Source organism: Saccopteryx bilineata, chromosome 5, assembly GCF_036850765.1.
Source record: "Saccopteryx bilineata isolate mSacBil1 chromosome 5, mSacBil1_pri_phased_curated, whole genome shotgun sequence".
NCBI classification, from domain to species: Eukaryota; Metazoa; Chordata; class Mammalia; order Chiroptera; family Emballonuridae; genus Saccopteryx; species Saccopteryx bilineata.
The window spans coordinates 184,066,109-184,084,178 of NC_089494.1; positions in this window are offsets into that span (position 1 = coordinate 184,066,109).

Here is an 18,070-nt window from a genome sequence, read left to right on the forward strand (position 1 = left end):
AAAGAGCAGTGTTTCTAGACTATGTAAAAAAACAGAATTGTTGCATCTATAAGTAATTCTGTCCTTTATAAACTTTATTATGGAACATAAAAAAGAAAGAAAACCTATTTTGTATTTGGCTAACTACAGAATGTGTCAGTATGTATGCATAAGAAAAATCTTCAATATAGTTTATATTATGTTCTTTATCTTGTCTTACATAAGAGTTTCAGAAAATGCTGTCTCCCCAGCTCCATATCTTTCTAATTTTACGTATGTAGGTTAAATATCATAGTTTAAATAAATGGGTTACCATAAAAATCACTTTACAATTTTATTTTAAAAACATTTTAGGTACATTAGATACCTTACTAAAATAAATATTTTCTGTATCTTTAGAATTTATACTGAACAAGTTTATGCAATGAATTTCTAGGGGATTAAACTTTAACCTTTAGTATATTGAGTGTATCTCTTTTATTTTCTGAGTAGTGATACTTTCATATGTTCTTAAATTTTCCAAATATGGTCTCTTCAATTTATCACATACATATTTTTTAAATGTTATGTCTGATGAATTTAAATCTATGAAGTAAAATAAAATAAAAAAAGAAACTGAGGAAGAGAAAGAGAAGGAGAAAAATGAGAACAGAAAGAGGAGATGAAAAAGAAATAAAGGAGTCCAATGTTTTTGTTTAAAATTAAATGAATATATTTGGAAATAATGAAACCCTAAATGGACATTAGAATATTGGGGAAAATTCCAAATGAATGAAGGAGATCTTGCACTGGAGAAAGACATAGTTGAAAAGGAGACATTTGTATCTTGACTATTCACCGGCATAAATTTTAGCAGTATGTACAAAAGGGTGATGTGTACCAAGACTTGAAATGCATCAAGACTACTTAGGTGAGAACAGGAGAGTTAGGGAATAATCCACAAGTTTCTGAGCCTTGAAAAATAAATAAGAGTTTGTGCAAGCGATAAAGAGGGAGAATGTATTACAGATAGAAAAAGCAAGTATAAAGTGTGGGAAAAAAGTGTGTGATATGTTGTTGGGTGCTGCAAGTGTTTTTTTTTTGTTGTTGTTGTTGTTGTTTTTTTATAGAGAGGATGAAGAGAGAGAAAAGATGGAAGGAGAAATGCACCCTCATGTTTGTGGCAGCATTGTTTACAATAGTAAAGATCTGGAAACAGCCCAAGTGTCCGTTAGAGGACGAGTGGATTAAAAAGCTTTGATACATATATACTATGGAATACTACTCAGCCATAAGAAATGATGACATTGGATCATTTACAATAACATGGATAGATCTTGATAACATTATACGGAGTGAAATAAGTAAATCAGAAAAAACTAAGAACTATGTGAATATATACATAGATGGGACATAAAAATGAGATTCAGAGACATGGACAAGAATGTGATGATAATGGGGTGGGGTGAGGGGGTATGGGGCAGGAAGGAGAGAGAGGGGGTGGGGGGAGGGGAGGGGCACAAAGAAAACCAGATAGAAGGTGACGGAAGACAATTTGACTTTGAGTGAGGGATATGCAACATAATTGAATGTCAAAATAATCTGGAGATGTTTTTTCTCAACATATGTACCCTGATTTATCAATGTCACTGCATTAAATTTAATAAAATAAAAAATAAAATAAAAAAGATGGAAGGAGCCGGAAGCGTCAAATTGTAGTAGTTACTTCTTATATGTGTTTTGACCTGGCAAGCCTGAAGTTTTTGAACCAGAGACCTTAGCCTTCCATGTTAATGCTTTATCCACTGGGCCACCACAGGTCAGGTGAGAATTATCAGAAATTAAATAATAAGGCCATGTGGTCCAGGATCATTATGGAATATGATAGTCAATTTTACTCAAATATATTTGTAAAAAGTTTATAATAATTTTTCTGGTAGTTATTAAAAACATTTTATATAAAACCAAAGATAAATGTATTATAGAGTAAAAAATAACATTTATGAGAGTTCAAATAAATTATCCATTAGGATGACCACTTTGTTTATATGATTAACCTCAGCTTCCATGAGTAAAGATGAATTTTTCTCAGCAGTTATGGGTATGTTGCATGAAATTTTAAGAATATAAATGTAGGTGATAAGAAGTCACTATTTAAGTATTAAATTAACATTTCACTTGAGACTATTAATATCTGTGGTACAGAATTTGGAAAAGGCTATATAGAGAATGTTTGCAAATAGCTTAAGGTTAATGTTTCAGGCTCCTGGGAGGCTTGCTCCATGAAGTCACAGAGGGTCCTGAGTATAGTCATTTTTGCTACAACTAGGTGGAAGGGGAACAGGAATCCAGAGCCAGAAATTCCTTCTTGCACATATCTTTGCCATTTACATTTCATCACTGAAAGAGCACATAGAAATGTAGACCACATTGATCCACAAGAGTTACTGCAAAATGCATTTGCTGCCTTGTGCCCAAGAAAGGAAGATTTTGGTAGGTAGTTTGTATTCATTTGCCTCTAAATGATGCATTTACAGAAATTCTTTGTTGAATCATTTTACTTTAATTCTAAAAAATATTCTTTATTATAGCTACACTTATTTTTTATTATAGTGAAATTCCCTATTAAAATATATATATCAAATTCACAACTCAACAAACCACCACCTGCCCACCCATCGTGTACCCTCTGCCCCTGCAGTGTCTTCTTTGGTCTTCATTTCCCCCTGCCTTTGTCCATCTCCACTTAGTCCCCACCCCTGTGCCCTCTGCTTATCACTACACTGTTGATTATGTCTATGTGTTATGTATTATCTTTTTTGGCTAACCCCTTTGACCTGTATAGTTTTGCAAACCAATGTTATATCAATAAATTCAATTAAAAACTTTTTTTTTAAAAAAAACAGCACCATGGAAAGCAGAAAAAGAAGATTTGGGGATGCTCTACATGAAAAATGACTACAGACACACAGCCTTAATGCATGATACAGACCTTCATTAGATCCTGAATAAAAAAAAAATAAAACAACAACAAAACCAGCAACAAAAGATAAAAAAAAAAGACCGCATTGTCTAAGGTGGCTATTGTATTGACAGCTTCAGCTGTCAAAATATTGCAGATTGCATGACTTAAAGAACAGAAATCTATTTTCTCACAGTTTTATAAGCTAGAAGTTTAAAATCAAAAGTTCCAACCAATTCAGATTCTTCTGAGAGCTTTCTCTAGGTTTGCAGTCGGCCCCCTTCTCATTCTGGCTGTATGTTGTCTTTTCTCCTGCGTGCACACAGAGATGAAAATAGTGATGTCTCTCTCTCTCTCCCCTTCTTAAAAAAAGACACCAGTCTTATATAAATTTAGAACCCCATCCTTATGATTTCACTTAACCTTAATTACCTTTTAAAGACACTATTTCCAAATAAAGTCACATTGCAAGTTAGGGCTTTAAAATTGAATTAAAGGAGGACATAGTTTAGTCCACAGAACCTATATTTCATTGTCTTTATTCATCTAGAATGGACTTCTCTCATTCCCCCCTGTTTACTCTAATAACTACATTTTAAATTTTGTCTTTATTGGAAAAAAATCTGCACTTAAGTTAGCCACTGTGAGTAATTCTTGAGAACTGAAAGGACATCTTTTAAGTCTTAAAATGAGCCAACCAATTACCAGAATCTTTCTGGAAATAGAATGTGATATGAAAATATCAGGGCCTTTTCTCACATGTGAAGTTCTTCTAGCACTTCATAATTATGGATTAGTGCTCAAAAATAAATTTTTTTAAAAAGTCAGGCAACTATACAACAAAGAAGGGAATTTTACTGCAATTTCTACAACTCTTCTGTAAACAAATATTTATTTTAATATGCCAATTATCATCCTAAGCATTGAGGATAAAACTTCAAAACCTGACTTCAAGGAACTTAAAGGATAGTGGGTGAGATGGTGTGTGAACCAGAAATCGCAAAAATGTAAAAAGTGCAGGACACTTGGGAGTGCTTAGGAAGGACGAAAGAACAGAACTTCAAGTGGTAATAAAGAGATTCTTTGATTGGCTGACAGCTCCTGAAGGAGAAGTATTTAGACTGGAAGTTATGTATGCACATTCAGGGGGTGCATTTTGTATATTGAGAAGAAGAAGATGGAGTCCCAGCCAGAGAAGTAGTGTCTGAGAAGATTATGAAAATGAGAAGAGCATGGGACTCATGTGAAAATAGCATTTTCCTGTCAGCTCTCAAGACAAAACCTGTAATAGTCCTCCAGCGACTGTCACCTCATGTATGAAGTGTTCAAAAATTTGAAACCCTCTATAAGCTTAAGAACTGGAAAGAGTTTGTTATTTTACTCTACTTGCAAGCTGACAAGTTAGCCTGCCAGAGTTCACAGATGCTGGCAGGAGATATGAGACACCTGGGTCTGAGACATAGACCTCATATTACTCGCAGCCATAGCAATAGCAAGAGTATCAGCATTTGCTTCATTTCCCCAAGACACAACTACTTCTGGTCGTCTGAGAAGGCCAGGTGCTGCCTGAGCATACAGTGTGCTATATTACAGGGGAGGTCTATCGAAATTAGGGAATTTGAATATTTTTTAAAGTGCAGTAAAGCCTGCCTGAACTTTGCACAAGAAACAGACATTATCTTTATTACATGGAAAAGTAAACAACTTCAACTTGTCCTTGGTTCTTGAAGGTTATACTGTATCATTTCAGGGATGTTATAAACATCCTTGAAAAGTTAAACAAAAAACAATCAGCGTCACTGCTTGTAAGAAATGTAAGGGACCCAGAGAGAATTCTCAACAGTTTTAAGATTTTCTATAATATTATTTTTCTGAATATGCAATTTTCTTTTTATTTTATTCTTCAAAATGTGTTCCACTTGGTTAATTTTGCCTGTAGAAAACCATCTGTCCTCTTCTGCTTATCTATAAGTTACTAAAATGATCAACGGACAAACAAGACTCCCCCTTTGTGTGTCAGGAAGTGTGCAGAATCTGAGATTTTTCCATACTTGCAGGGTAATATGTTACTGTGTGACTCTATCGTGGATGCCAGAAAAAGACATGAGACCCCTGGGTCAGTGACAAAGGACTTTATTACTCACAGTAAAAACAATAGCCAGAGCTTCATGTTGGTTTTTGTTGGTTCCCATGCTCCCCATGTACCATGGGAATAGCTTTGCCAAAATCAGCGAATAAAAAATGTAGGCTATTCAGTTAAATTTAAATTTTAGTTAAATATTTTTTCATTGTGCGTATGTCTCATGCAATGTTTGAGGCACACATGAAAAGAGTTTATTGAGCCAGTAAAATTCTAATTTAACTGGCTGTCCTGTATATTATCTGACAGCTATACATGGTGGCTGTGCTGGGCCAGTGTGGGGTGCCTGCACATACAGTGGGCTATGTGACAGGAGAGAGAACCAGAGCTTGAGAGAGTCACTCCTTGTTTATGAATGGAAGCAAGGCTATTCTGTGAGAAGAGGTAAAGAGATGTTACTCATCTCTTTATGTTGCTTGCTGAAGAAAAAAAAAAAACAACCCGTAAAATGGACCAGGTAGAGGGATCAAGGCCTTGTCTTCTCCCTGCTTATCAACAATGTCCAGGAAGCCTCAGGGCCCATGTGGATTACGTTCAACATTCTGAAGCCGATAATTTAACCACACTCTATTTCTATCTAAAAGACTGTGTTTGGATATAGCACTATGACTTTTCATATTTGTACCTTTAGTATTTATTTAGTTCAGCGTAGTTTTTTCTTTTAATTTGCTCTGTAATCTTAGTAGTACAGAAAACATGTGCTACTTTTACTTTTATGTCTTTCAAAGCATCTTGTATAATGTCCATGCACAGATGTTGCCTAACAAGGACTTTTCAGATAATTAATGATTTTAAGATGAATAATTTTAAGATTGTACATTAATAAGGATAATAAACAAAGAATAAAATATTTGGAAAAATATTTATCTAAATCCATTTAAAATTTTTTTTTTTTTTGTATTTTTCTGAAGCTGGAAACGGGGAGAGACAGTCAGACAGACTCCCGCATGCGCCCGACCGGGATCCACCCAGCACGCCCACCAGGGGCGAAGCTCTGCCCACCAGGGGGCGATGCTCTGCCCCTCTGGGGCGTCGCTCTGCCGCGACCAGAGCCACTGTAGCGCCTGGGACAGAGGCCAAGGAGCCATCCCCAGCACCCAGACCATCTTTGCTCCAATGGAGCCTTGGCTGCGAGAGGGGAAGAGAGAGACAGAGAGGAAGGAGGGGGTGGTGGAGAAGCACATGGGCGCTTCTCCTATGTGCCCTGGTCAGGAATCGAACCCGGGTCCCCCGCACACCAGGCTGATGCTCTACCGCTGAGCCAACCAGCCAGGGCCATTTAAAAATTTTTTTTAAAATTTTAATTTAATTTAATTTTTTTTGTATTTTTCTGAAGTTGTAAATGGGGAGGCAGGCAGTCAGACAGACTCCCGCATGCGCCCGACTGGGATCCACCCGGCATGCCCACCAGGGGGAGATGCTCTGCCCATCCCGGGCGTTGCTCTGTTGCAACCAGAGCCATTCTAGCACCTGAGGCAGAGGCCATAGAGCCATCCTCAGTGCCTGGGCAAACTTTGCTCCAATGGAGCCTTGGCTGCGGGAGGGGAAGAGAGAGACAGAGAGGAAGGAGAGGGGGAGGGGTGGAGAAGCAGATGGGTGCTTCTCCTGTGTGCCCTGGCTGGAAATCGAACCCGGGACTCCTGCACACCAGGTCGATGCTCTACCACTAAGCCAACCAGCCAGGGCTCTAAATCCATTTATTATTATTATTATTTTTGATTAATTTTAATGGGGTGATAAATCAGGGTACATATGTTCAGAGAAAACAGCTCTAGGTTATTTTGCCATTTGCTTATGCTGCATTCCCATCACCCAAAGTCCAATTGTCTTTCGCCACCTTCTAACTGGTTTTCTTTGTGCCCCTCCCCTCCCCCGACCCGCTCCCTCCTCTCCCCCCACCACGTAACCCCTACACTCTTGTCCATGTCTCTGCCTTTGGACCCAGCTATCCCACTTTTAGGAATATACCCCAAGAACACCATAGCACTGTATGAAAAGAAGAAATGCACCCCCATGTTTATGGCAGCATTGTTCACAATAGCGAAGATCTGGAAACAGCCCAAGTGTCCATCAGAGGACGAGTGGATTAAAAAGCTTTGGTCATATATACTATGGAATACTACTCAGCCATAAAATGATGACATCGGATCATTTACAACAACATGGATGAACCTTGATAACATTATACTGAGAGAAATAAGTAAATCAGAAAAAACTAAGAACAAATATATGATTCCATACATAGGTGGGACATAAAAATGAGACTAAATCCACTTTTAAGAAGCGTTTTTCAGCCAGCAGCAAGTTGTCATGATCTATGTCCTATAATAAATGACACATTTCTTTTTTGCTTTCACTTTCTTATGTTATTAATTACTGTTGGGAAAACAACTCTGTTAGGCTTGCTTGCTTGCACTTTGTGTGATTAGTGCATGAGTTCACAGCATAGTCATGTGTGCACAGCCTATGTAAGGCTACAGGTTGTTTGACTCAGGGCAGATTGCGGATTGCCTGCCCGCCACTGGGAGGGGCCGTTTTGCTGTTTGTTCACCTGCTGCCATGAGGAAAGGTTTCCCCAGCCAATTTGCTTGTCCACCATTGTGAGACTCTATTAAATTAGAATGGCCCTATGCTTTTCGGCTCCACAGTTTCTCCACCATCTCCCCAAATCCAATGTGGACCTGCCTGGCCTCAGCCACCGGCATTACAATTACCTATTATCTTCTTGTGCTATCCTTTCATATATATTCCAAATAAGTAAGCCTACTCATATTTAAGGTTGGATAAATTTTATGATTTATATCATAAAAACTTTATATATAACCTTTGTGAGGTTGGGCAGATTACCATAATATTAAAGCCTCTAGAATGAATTTTGAAGTGGTGTTTGGTGTTTCTTCTGTATCTCCTCTTGGATTGTCAAAACGAGAGGGATTGTCCCTTTTTGAGATAATCACATGTAAGTGTGTGGGCATGTACCTACCCACATAAACACTCAACACTCATTCATGGTTTTCCTTGTTCCATCCACTGACCACTACTTGAACAGAGAGAGCAATGAAATGACACTGTTCTTTATGCTTACTCGTACTGCCATGGCTGCCATTTCACTTATCTAATGACAAATGAGAATATAAAATGCATAGTAAAACAGCCACCAAAGCGTGAGTCCTCAAATTGATTCTAGCAAGAAAACTCCTTATAGTGAATACAAACCATTTGGTTAACAAGAAAACAGCATTCTATTGAGATGCACTGCACATATTGTAATCATGCGTTTATACTCAGGTCACCTGTTTGGATGGTATTAAAATATTTGGATGAGCTATTCTCTGAACAAGCTATTATCCTGAAAGAACTCTGGGTTTCTCATGCCCTGAAATATTTTACATTCCTAATGAGTTAAAAATGCTTTTTTTCTACGTGTATTATCTATTGCTGCTTATCAAAGGATTGCATGTTTAATGGCTTAGAACACAAACTTTTATCATGACTCTGTGGGTTGACTGGGTTCAGCTGGGCAGTTCTTAGCTGGGTTTTCCCATTGAGTTGCAATAAGATGTGAGCTGGAGCACGCATTATCTAAAGCAGGGGTTCCAAACTTTTTACATAGGGGGCCAGTTCACTGTCCCTCAGACCGTTAGAAGGCCGGACTATAAAAAAACTATGAACAAAATCCCTATGCACACTGCACATATCTTGTTTTAAAGTAAAAAAACAAAACGGGAACAAATACAATATTTAAAATAAAGAATAAGTAAATTTAAATCAACAAACTGACCAGTATTTCAGTGGGAACTATGGGCCTGCTTTTGGCTAATGAGATGGTCAATGTCCTGTTCCATATTTGTCACTGCTAGCTGTAACAAGTGATATGACATGCTTCCGGAGCCGTGATGCATGTGTCCCACATCACTGGAAGTAGTACTGTATGTGAGCGATGCCACATACAGTACTCCAGAGGATACATCCTGTGCTCCTCTCACTGACCACCAATGAAAGAGGTGCCCCTTCCAGAAGTGCGGCAGGGGCCGGATAAATGGCCTCAGGGGGCCACATGTGGCCCGTGGGTCATAGTTTGGGGACCCCTGATCTAAAGCATGACTGAGCTAGATAGTAATGAAGGGTCACTCTCATGACTGGAATGTGACGCTGGCTTCTCACAGCTTGGAAAATGGGTTCCCAGTGGTAACATCACAAAAAGAAGTGTTCTAAGAGACCCAGCCAAAAGCTTTAGTCTTCTTATGATGCAGCTTTGGAAGTCCCCAAATATCTCTTTGCCACATTCTGTCAGTAGGACAAGTCAGCCCAGGTTCAAGGGCAAGGGAATTAGACTCTAACTCTTGATGGAGGAACAGCAAGGTCACATGGCAGAAGAGCATGTTGAGTGTTTTTTGGAAAGTATGTTCTGCTACAGTTCCTTAGGGCCACTTACCTGGGCTGTGAAACATGTCTGGATTTTTATAGTAAAGATTACCTGCTAGTAATACTAATTAAACAAAACTGAATGAAGTAGAGACCTATCTAATCACCATTCTTATAAGCTATGAGGTGGTATCATGAAAATCTAGTAGAGATTTTCACGTCTGATATGCACGTGTCTCTCTGTTACTCTGGCACTTTTCCTCGGTAATACCTGGACTGTAACTAGGAAAGCTATATTACTGCTTTTAGTCTAAATAGCCATAAAGTAGAGCTAAATAAGAATGTACTGACAAAGTACACTTATAAAAGAATTTCTGTAAAATGTTAAATCCAGTTTGTCTCTCTTATAATCGTAATTCAACACTACTAGTTTAATAATCAAAGTTATGTATTCTATAACAAATCAATAGTACTTAATCAAACCTGTGCTTTCACCTGTGGCCAAGTTCTCATTACAGTTAATAGGCCTGTTCTCCTCTGGCTGATGCACATCGTGTTAACATCTAAGCAAGAAGAATAAGGATAATCTCCCGCCCTTCTCACTCTTGATGCTGAGCTTGCAGTTCTGATTCTCTCTTGCTCAAGGCCAAAGAGGGCAACTTGATTGTGGGAACCTGTGGACACTTGTTACATGAAACAAAAATGCTAGTTTATAAATTACTTCTTACCTCCAGTTTCTGTAACAAGAAAAGAGACAAATTCTTGCTTTCAGATATGCCAACTCCAGGAGATGAACTAGCCTTCATCCACTTACCTGAACAAACTGTTTTAAGTCACCTCAGCAAATAACTCCCAACCTCCATATTTTGATTCCTTTGTTCTAATCTAGTTTATTCTCCCTCTTCTTCTCCTTCCCTATAAAAACACCTGTTTGCACCAGAAGAGAAAGAAGGGATTTTGAGGAAATGAGTTCCGCATATTCTCAGGTGCCTGGAACTTGAATAAACTGCTTTCCTTCTCACCAGCACTTGGGTCATGTAATTGATTTTCATGGTAACAGCCAGCCAGACCTCTAGGTCATTTTTCCGGTATCAGAACTACATTTGCTGCTGGTATCTAACTCATATTTCTCCTTTCCTAGGCTGACTTGCTCGTGTGTCACTTTCTCTAACACTTAAAGGGGTTTACATGGATCAGAGATTTACATGATTCTAATTCTTTTTTTTTTCTTTTCTTTTCTTTCATTTTTCTGAAGCTGGAAACAGGGAGAGACAGTCAGACAGCTCCCGCGTGCGCCCGACCGGGATCCACCCAGCACGCCCACCAGGGGCGACGCTCTGCCCACCAGGGGGCGATGCTCTGCCCATCCTGGGCGTCGCCATGTTGCGACCAGAGCCACTCTAGCGCCTGAGGCAGAGGCCACAGAGCCATCCCCAGCGCCCGGGCCATCTTTGCTCCAATGGAGCCTTGGCTGCGGGAGGGGAAGAGAGAGACAGAGAGGAAAGAGCGGTGGAGGGGTGGAGAAGCAAATGGGCGCTTCTCCTGTGTGCCCTGGCCGGGAATCGAACCCGGGTCCTCCGCACGCTAGTCCGACGCTCTACCGCTGAGCCAACCGGCCAGGGCACATGATTCTAATTCTTAATGTTAAAATTGGCCACCTGAATAAATCATTTTCAATCTGAGGCCTAGAGTTTTTCATATGAAATCAGAAGTCAAAAATTAAATTATAATCATAAAACAATGTATCCATGTGTATTTTCTTTTTCTCATCCCTGAAATGGGGATAATACCTGCTCACTTGTGTATTTATTGGCAAGGTATTGGGGATATAGCTTTGAACAAAATGGGCAAGAAAACGTTCCCTTCATGTACTTTATAGTCTAAAAAAAGGAGTGAGCTTAAGTTAGTATATATGTTTAAATTTATAATATATTTTAGTTAAATATAAATATATTTAAGTTAAAATGTGCTCACACTTTATATAAATAATATCTCTATTTTTCACTTTCTGTTATAATGCGAACATGAAATAATTTGTCGAATGAGCCATATAAATCAGTGTATTAAATAATATAGTACTTAAGTATTTTTAATCTGAGGAAATTTGATAAGATTAATTGTATTTAAAAAGTTTTGTGACTTCACACATTTAAAGTGATATGTCTCTTCTTTTCCTGCAAACAAAATTACTCTCACTTCACATTCATTTTATAAGTTAATAAGTCTTCAGAGAGCACATATGAATTGACATAAACTGGTCAAACTTGTGCCAAAACATAATTTCCTAAAAATTGATCTGTGTTATTGTACAAAGGTAAAGTTTTTTTTCCCTGAGGAAATTTAGTGTAAGACATAGTTGAGCATATGCTAGTGAATGCTACTCCTCCAAGCATACTTAACGGTATATCACCCATCCTGATGTTTTTTAACAAACAACAAATTAAACAATCAGTTCTCATGCAGTCTGTGCTCAGAAATAAATGGAATAGAAACAAATCAATAATGTGAAACAGAACAAAGACAAAAGCAATAAAAAATAATGATTTCCTAGTCTCCAAGAGTATGTTACAAATAGTGGAAAGGAAACTTAAAAGTATGACTCTAAAGCCTTCTTGGTCTAAATAGGTGGAAAATCATGTTTCTCACAATTCGTTATGGAGAGTTTATGTTCTGTGGCTATTCTGCCTGTGAATATAGGGCTATAAAATGCACAACCTTAGTAAAAAGGAAAAATAAAAAGCGAAGTACTTCTTCTATATCTTTCTATGCTTATAGAGATTATGTTACTTAGTATATTTTTCCTTTTGATTGTATCAAGAAGATATAGGAAATAATATGGGATTATTCCAAAAATAAAACATTGAATGGATATTTTAATCACCGTGACTTTTAAAGATATATTTATATTTCTCAGTGGTTTTCCCAAAGCTCTCATTTTATATAATCTTTTGTTAAAACTGCATATAACATGGGTTGATTTTATCCTACTATGGAAGAATATTATATATATATCCAGCTTAATGGTACAGAGTATGTGATTACTTAACTTTCTAGCTATTCCAACATTTCTTTAACATGTTGCCAGAGGCAATTGAAATGTCAACAAAAACATGTTTTATCTAGTATATGGTATGCAATGGTAAGGCTAGTGATTTGAAAGATATCATGATTAAAACGAAGAAAAAGATAGAATAGTAAATGACACAATTTTAGTACCAAAATAATTATCAATATATTATCAAATCAAGGCTTAATTTTTTGCATATATAAATTCATACACATATAATGCATTTATTTCAGGCTAATTTACTATTTTTGATATTGCACTTTATGTCAGCATAATCACTACCAACAAGCATTTACTAATTGGAGCTGTAAATGCAGTCATGTCAGGATGTAGATCTTAGTTTCTAAATACCATTTTTCAATAAAGTAAACCAGAACTCCTTGGAAAGTGATCAATTCTAGTACTGAAGCAAGGAAAATGCATAAATCTAGAGCATTATTCAGTGCCAGAAAGTAAGAAAGTGCTGAGAAAAATAAAAGGGTAGTGAAAGATACCTCAATGGCCAAATCTGGTGCAATTTAAGCAATAAAATAACATTGTATTTGATTATAACACAAAGTAAAATACAATGAGTTCAGATTGTCATAAATTAACGATTGAATAAATGAAGAAGAGACAAATCTTCCTTAGAGAAAAATTTTAGATATTATTATAGGTTCTTTCTCCTCTGAGAGTGAAATATAATCTTCCTTACTAATCTTGCCAACACTACCTTAGCCAAGTGATTCAAGGTTAGTGTCTCTAGCGGTAAATTATGTTAATATCATGGACCTTTTGAGATTATGTGACGAAAAGGGCATTCCACCTTTTTGTTATTCTTCCACCAAACCCATCACCACAGTCTAGTCATGACAACTATATCACATAACAGATACTAAAGGACATTATTCAAAATACCTGACCAGTACTCTTCAAAATTGTCAATGGCATGAAAAACAAAGATACTTTTAGTATCACAAAACAATTGATCATTGTTACTTCAGAGTTTTTATTTTTCACCATTACCTTTTGGTTTTCTTCTCTGTCTGCATCTATTTATATCTATCCTTCACTAGTTGAAATTGGGGGATACAATGTGGCAGATTTTCATTTGTATTAAAACCTATTACTTTTTTTTCCCCCTTCACGTGAATACAGCCTGAGCCATATTCCCCAGCCTCTCTTGAGGTTAGTTATGCCGCATAACTGACTTCTGGCCCAAGCAGTGTGGCAAGAAGTAATGGAATGGCATTTGCAGACCAAGATCATAAAACTTCACCATATGTGTTCATCATTCCTGCCCCATCCTGTGGATGAACAGATAGGACACCAGAGATTCAAAACTGTTTTATTCCTTAGTACAGCTTAATTTGGGAATTATAATGCTGATAGTCTGAATATTTACAAAACAATTTACATATAGCATCAAACTATTTTCTAAAATCATATACCAATTACACTCTGGCCAGAATTGTTCCATTTCAAAAAATCTTTATTGTTCTTAAAAATTATGTTTTCCTTTATTATTTTGATAGGCAAACTGTGTCTTGTTATAGTCTATCATTTTAATAAATAATGATGATACTTTTAAATATCTATTAACCAATATTATTTATGTCTGTGTGAAGTGTCTAGACATGCAAAAGTGTAATTTTTTGTTTGTATTTTGTAGTTATTCTTCTCTTGATTAAAGATATTCAGCCATTTTAAGTATATTATACCATTTCCTGCCATATATTTTACAAATATTTGATAATGTTATTTGTAATTTATTTTTACTCTTTCTGATGCTTTCTCTACTTTTGTTCTTACAAAAATCATAACCTGAAATTCAATAAATATTCTTTTGTGTTTTTAAAATTTTTAATATATTTTTTATATTTAACTAAGATCCACCTAAAATCTATTTTGCTTCTTATTGTAAGGCAGATATTTAACTTTCCTTTTGATAATAGATAATAGTTTCATAACTAATTGTTGACTAATTCTTTTCTCACTGATTTCAGATGTCAACTTTATAGTACATTATGTTAGATCTATTTCATATGTTTTGAAATGCTCAGTTTTAAATTATTACTTTTTGAACACTTACTTTCTTGAAAATTCTAAGGAATTTTAGAAAATTCTAGTGTATTCTAGTTTTTGCTTTTGTTTATTTAGTTTTGCCATGTGTACATTTTGCTATTTGACTAATTACATGGTTTTTCATCTTTGACCTAATTATTAAATATATTTTCTAATATTATGTCAAAATTTAGTATTGGAATAAACAAAACTTGCTCATAGCATTATCTTCTGTTATGAAAGCCCAGTTATTGTTTAACATTTTCTTTCTTAATTTAGTACTTTATTTTTTGTGTGTATCATCAATTTTTTTATATCATGGTTACACAGTTTAAAAAATTGGTTTTCTATCTTTTCCTGTGCTCTGGGTATGTGAGTCTTTATACACTAGATTATAAACTCCATGAGGACAAGAGCCATGCTTTTCTTGCCTATCACTTTAGTCATACATAGCAGCCTATCAGCACGTAATAGGTAACACTGAGTGTGAATAAGTTTACTGAGCTTGTACTATATCTGTATTTAAAAGATTAAAAGCATACATGATTTATTTCACTTAGCATAATGTTTGAAACTAGTCAGAGAAAGACAAGTACCATAAAATTTCACTCATGAACAAAATGAACTAACTAATGAACTAACAAGAAAAATGGAGACAGGCACATAGAAGGCAGGCTGACAGCTCTAGGAGGGTGGGACTGGATGAATGGGGTGGCAGTTTGAAGCAGAAAAGGACAAAAAAAAAGAGAAAAAACTCATGGACAAGGAAAACAATGTGGTGACTTCAGTGGGTCAGGGAAAGGAGGTGGAGGGTATATGGGGGATAAATGGTGATGGATGAAGACTTGACTTGAGGTGAACACACAATACAGTGTATATACATGTGTTGTAGAATTGGGCACCTGAAACCCATATAATTATGTTAACCAATGTCACCTCAATAAATTCAATTAAAAAATACATGAGTAAAATTCTTCTGTGCTAAGAACCTTTTAAAGACAGAAATTCTATGACAATGGTAAAAATATTCCTTCATGAATTTTTAAAATTTTTCTAACAATTGATCATCTTACCCAGAAAACTTTTTATTTAATTCAAATTTTAAATATATTAATATAAATTTATAGTTTTATGTTATAAATATAGAAATATTTCACCAATCTGATTTTCTAAAATTTACTTTTATTTACTATAGTTTATATTATTCAAGAAAAATATTCTTATTTTTGCAACCCAGATGCATTTTATCTCTTTTGTATCTTAATTGGCATGTTATTGTTTTTGTATTCATTATTTAATGAAAAAGTCTTACTTGACAATCATCAAATACATTGGTCCCTCTTGCTCTGTTTTACCACTGTGCAGTTGTTGTTAAAATCTTACTTCCACATTTAAATGAAAAGTTATTTGCTATTTCATTATCAATCTAGTGAGATCTGCTGGACAGGCCTTCTGCTTTCACTGTCTGCTTAGCTATGTCATTGTGTAGATAGGAACTAATTTGAGGATCATTTGAAGCAATCATGAAAACTATAGAGCAGAGAGTTCCCATGGTTATTCTTGTATTCATCTCCTCCTGTGTCTCTGACTTCTTTCTGGAGTGTAATTTGTTATTTCTAGTCCAATTCTGTCTTGAGATCTGTTGATTATTGGATTTACACTCCCAGTTGTAGTAACAAAGGGCAACAGACAATGGCTTTGAGTTGGAGAGAAAACTGTTTCTACTCATTAAAATCCTGGTTTCTTTTGCTTTACTTAATGATGGCATCATGTCTCTGAGGTAAGAATATGTATTAAGGTTTGATGGACATAATTTATTACTTTATCCTAAATGATTCTGCTTAATGACTCCATCTAATCTTTAGTTATTAGAAACTCCCTCTGGAGTCAGGCAGATACTTGGCCATTTATCCTGATTTTCACTGCTTTAGTGGCTTTGTTTTCTACCTTAGTTTTTAATATCTTTTTGTGTAAAAACTGAAGAAGAAATATTAGGACCTCCTAGCTAATATTTTAACCTGAACCTCACCAGGAAATTATTCTTTTCAACTGAAGGAAAATTTCTGGGTGAATATATCAACAATGCATACAAATGTTTTGCATGTACATTTTCTTGTGATGATAAATCAAGATGAGAATAAATTATTTATGATCTTTAATATAAACCCACTTAGGCACAAAAGACATGAATTTGGTTATGAAATTAATTCAAGGTATGCATAATAATAGTTCAAATATAATTTCTAACATGATATAATCTGAATTATACTTCTCATCCCCTATAATTTTAGAGACCCATTGATAATAAAGAAAATTTTAATTTTAATATAGGAAAACATGGACATTAAAAGTAATTCTATTAAATGCACGTTTTTGGCCCCTCCCCCCCAAATGAGAAGTGGAGGGAGTCAGACAGACTTCCACATGCGCAGACCAGGATCCACCCAGCATGCCTACCAAGGGGCGATGATGGCACCGCTGCAACCGGAGCCATTCTAGCGCCTGAGACGGAGGCCATGGAGCAGCAGCCCTCAGCACCCGGGGCCAACTTGGTTCCAATGGAGCCTTAGCTGCTGGATGGGAAGAGAGAGACAGAGAGAAAAGAGAGTGGGGAGGGGTGGAGAAGCAGATGGGCGCTTCTCCTAAGTTCCCTGGCTAGGATTAGAACCTGGGACTTCCATACCCAGGGCTGATGCTCTACCACTGAGCAAACCAGCCAGGATCTGCACTTTTTTTAAATATAAATTATTACAAGCATTTCAGAAGGCAGATACCATGTAGAAGAAAGACCAGAGAAGCAGGGTATAATAACATCTTTTTTTCATGTGCAATTGAACTTTTGAACATCTAGTCACTGATATACTCAGGACAATAAGATGATATTTATCTTAAAGGACATTTAAATTTTTGGCCTGTCTTTCACTTTTTTCACCTTCCTTATGACAATAGAACCCATTTTACTGAATGAGTGAGAAAATAGTTCATGTCTGATCTGAGTACTATAATCCCTTGGCTAGACTGATTGATCTGATGATGACCAAATGACTCAGAAAGGCTTATCAGATACTACCCCGGGAATTTTTTATCTAAGATATTGGGGAATAATGCCTATTTTTATTGGAGAGTAGGTGAACCATAATGGCCATGTAACTAATGTGCTGAGTAAGTGCATGTATGTTTTATATTTACCATTCCTTTAAAGTTTAAATAGGTGCAGTATATCATTGCCCTTGGTTTAAAAACTCAAGCAGACTCATGAATTTTCTTCCCATCTTTAGAAAATAGACACAATGCTATGATATACTACAGTTATTTTATCTTGAAGGAAGTATCAAGTAAGTAATGTAAGTATCCTAGTCTCACTTATAATCCCCAAACTGTAAATCACCTGGTTGCAATTGCTTTTTCTTTCCTTTCTCCAGCTTGCCACTGCAGTGTGGAAGAGGACATGGTGATGTTGACATCTCTTTTTCTTTGATTTAGGCTTTTCTTTTGTCCTCTTGTACTTATCTTTTAGCTGTGGTTTTGAACCTCA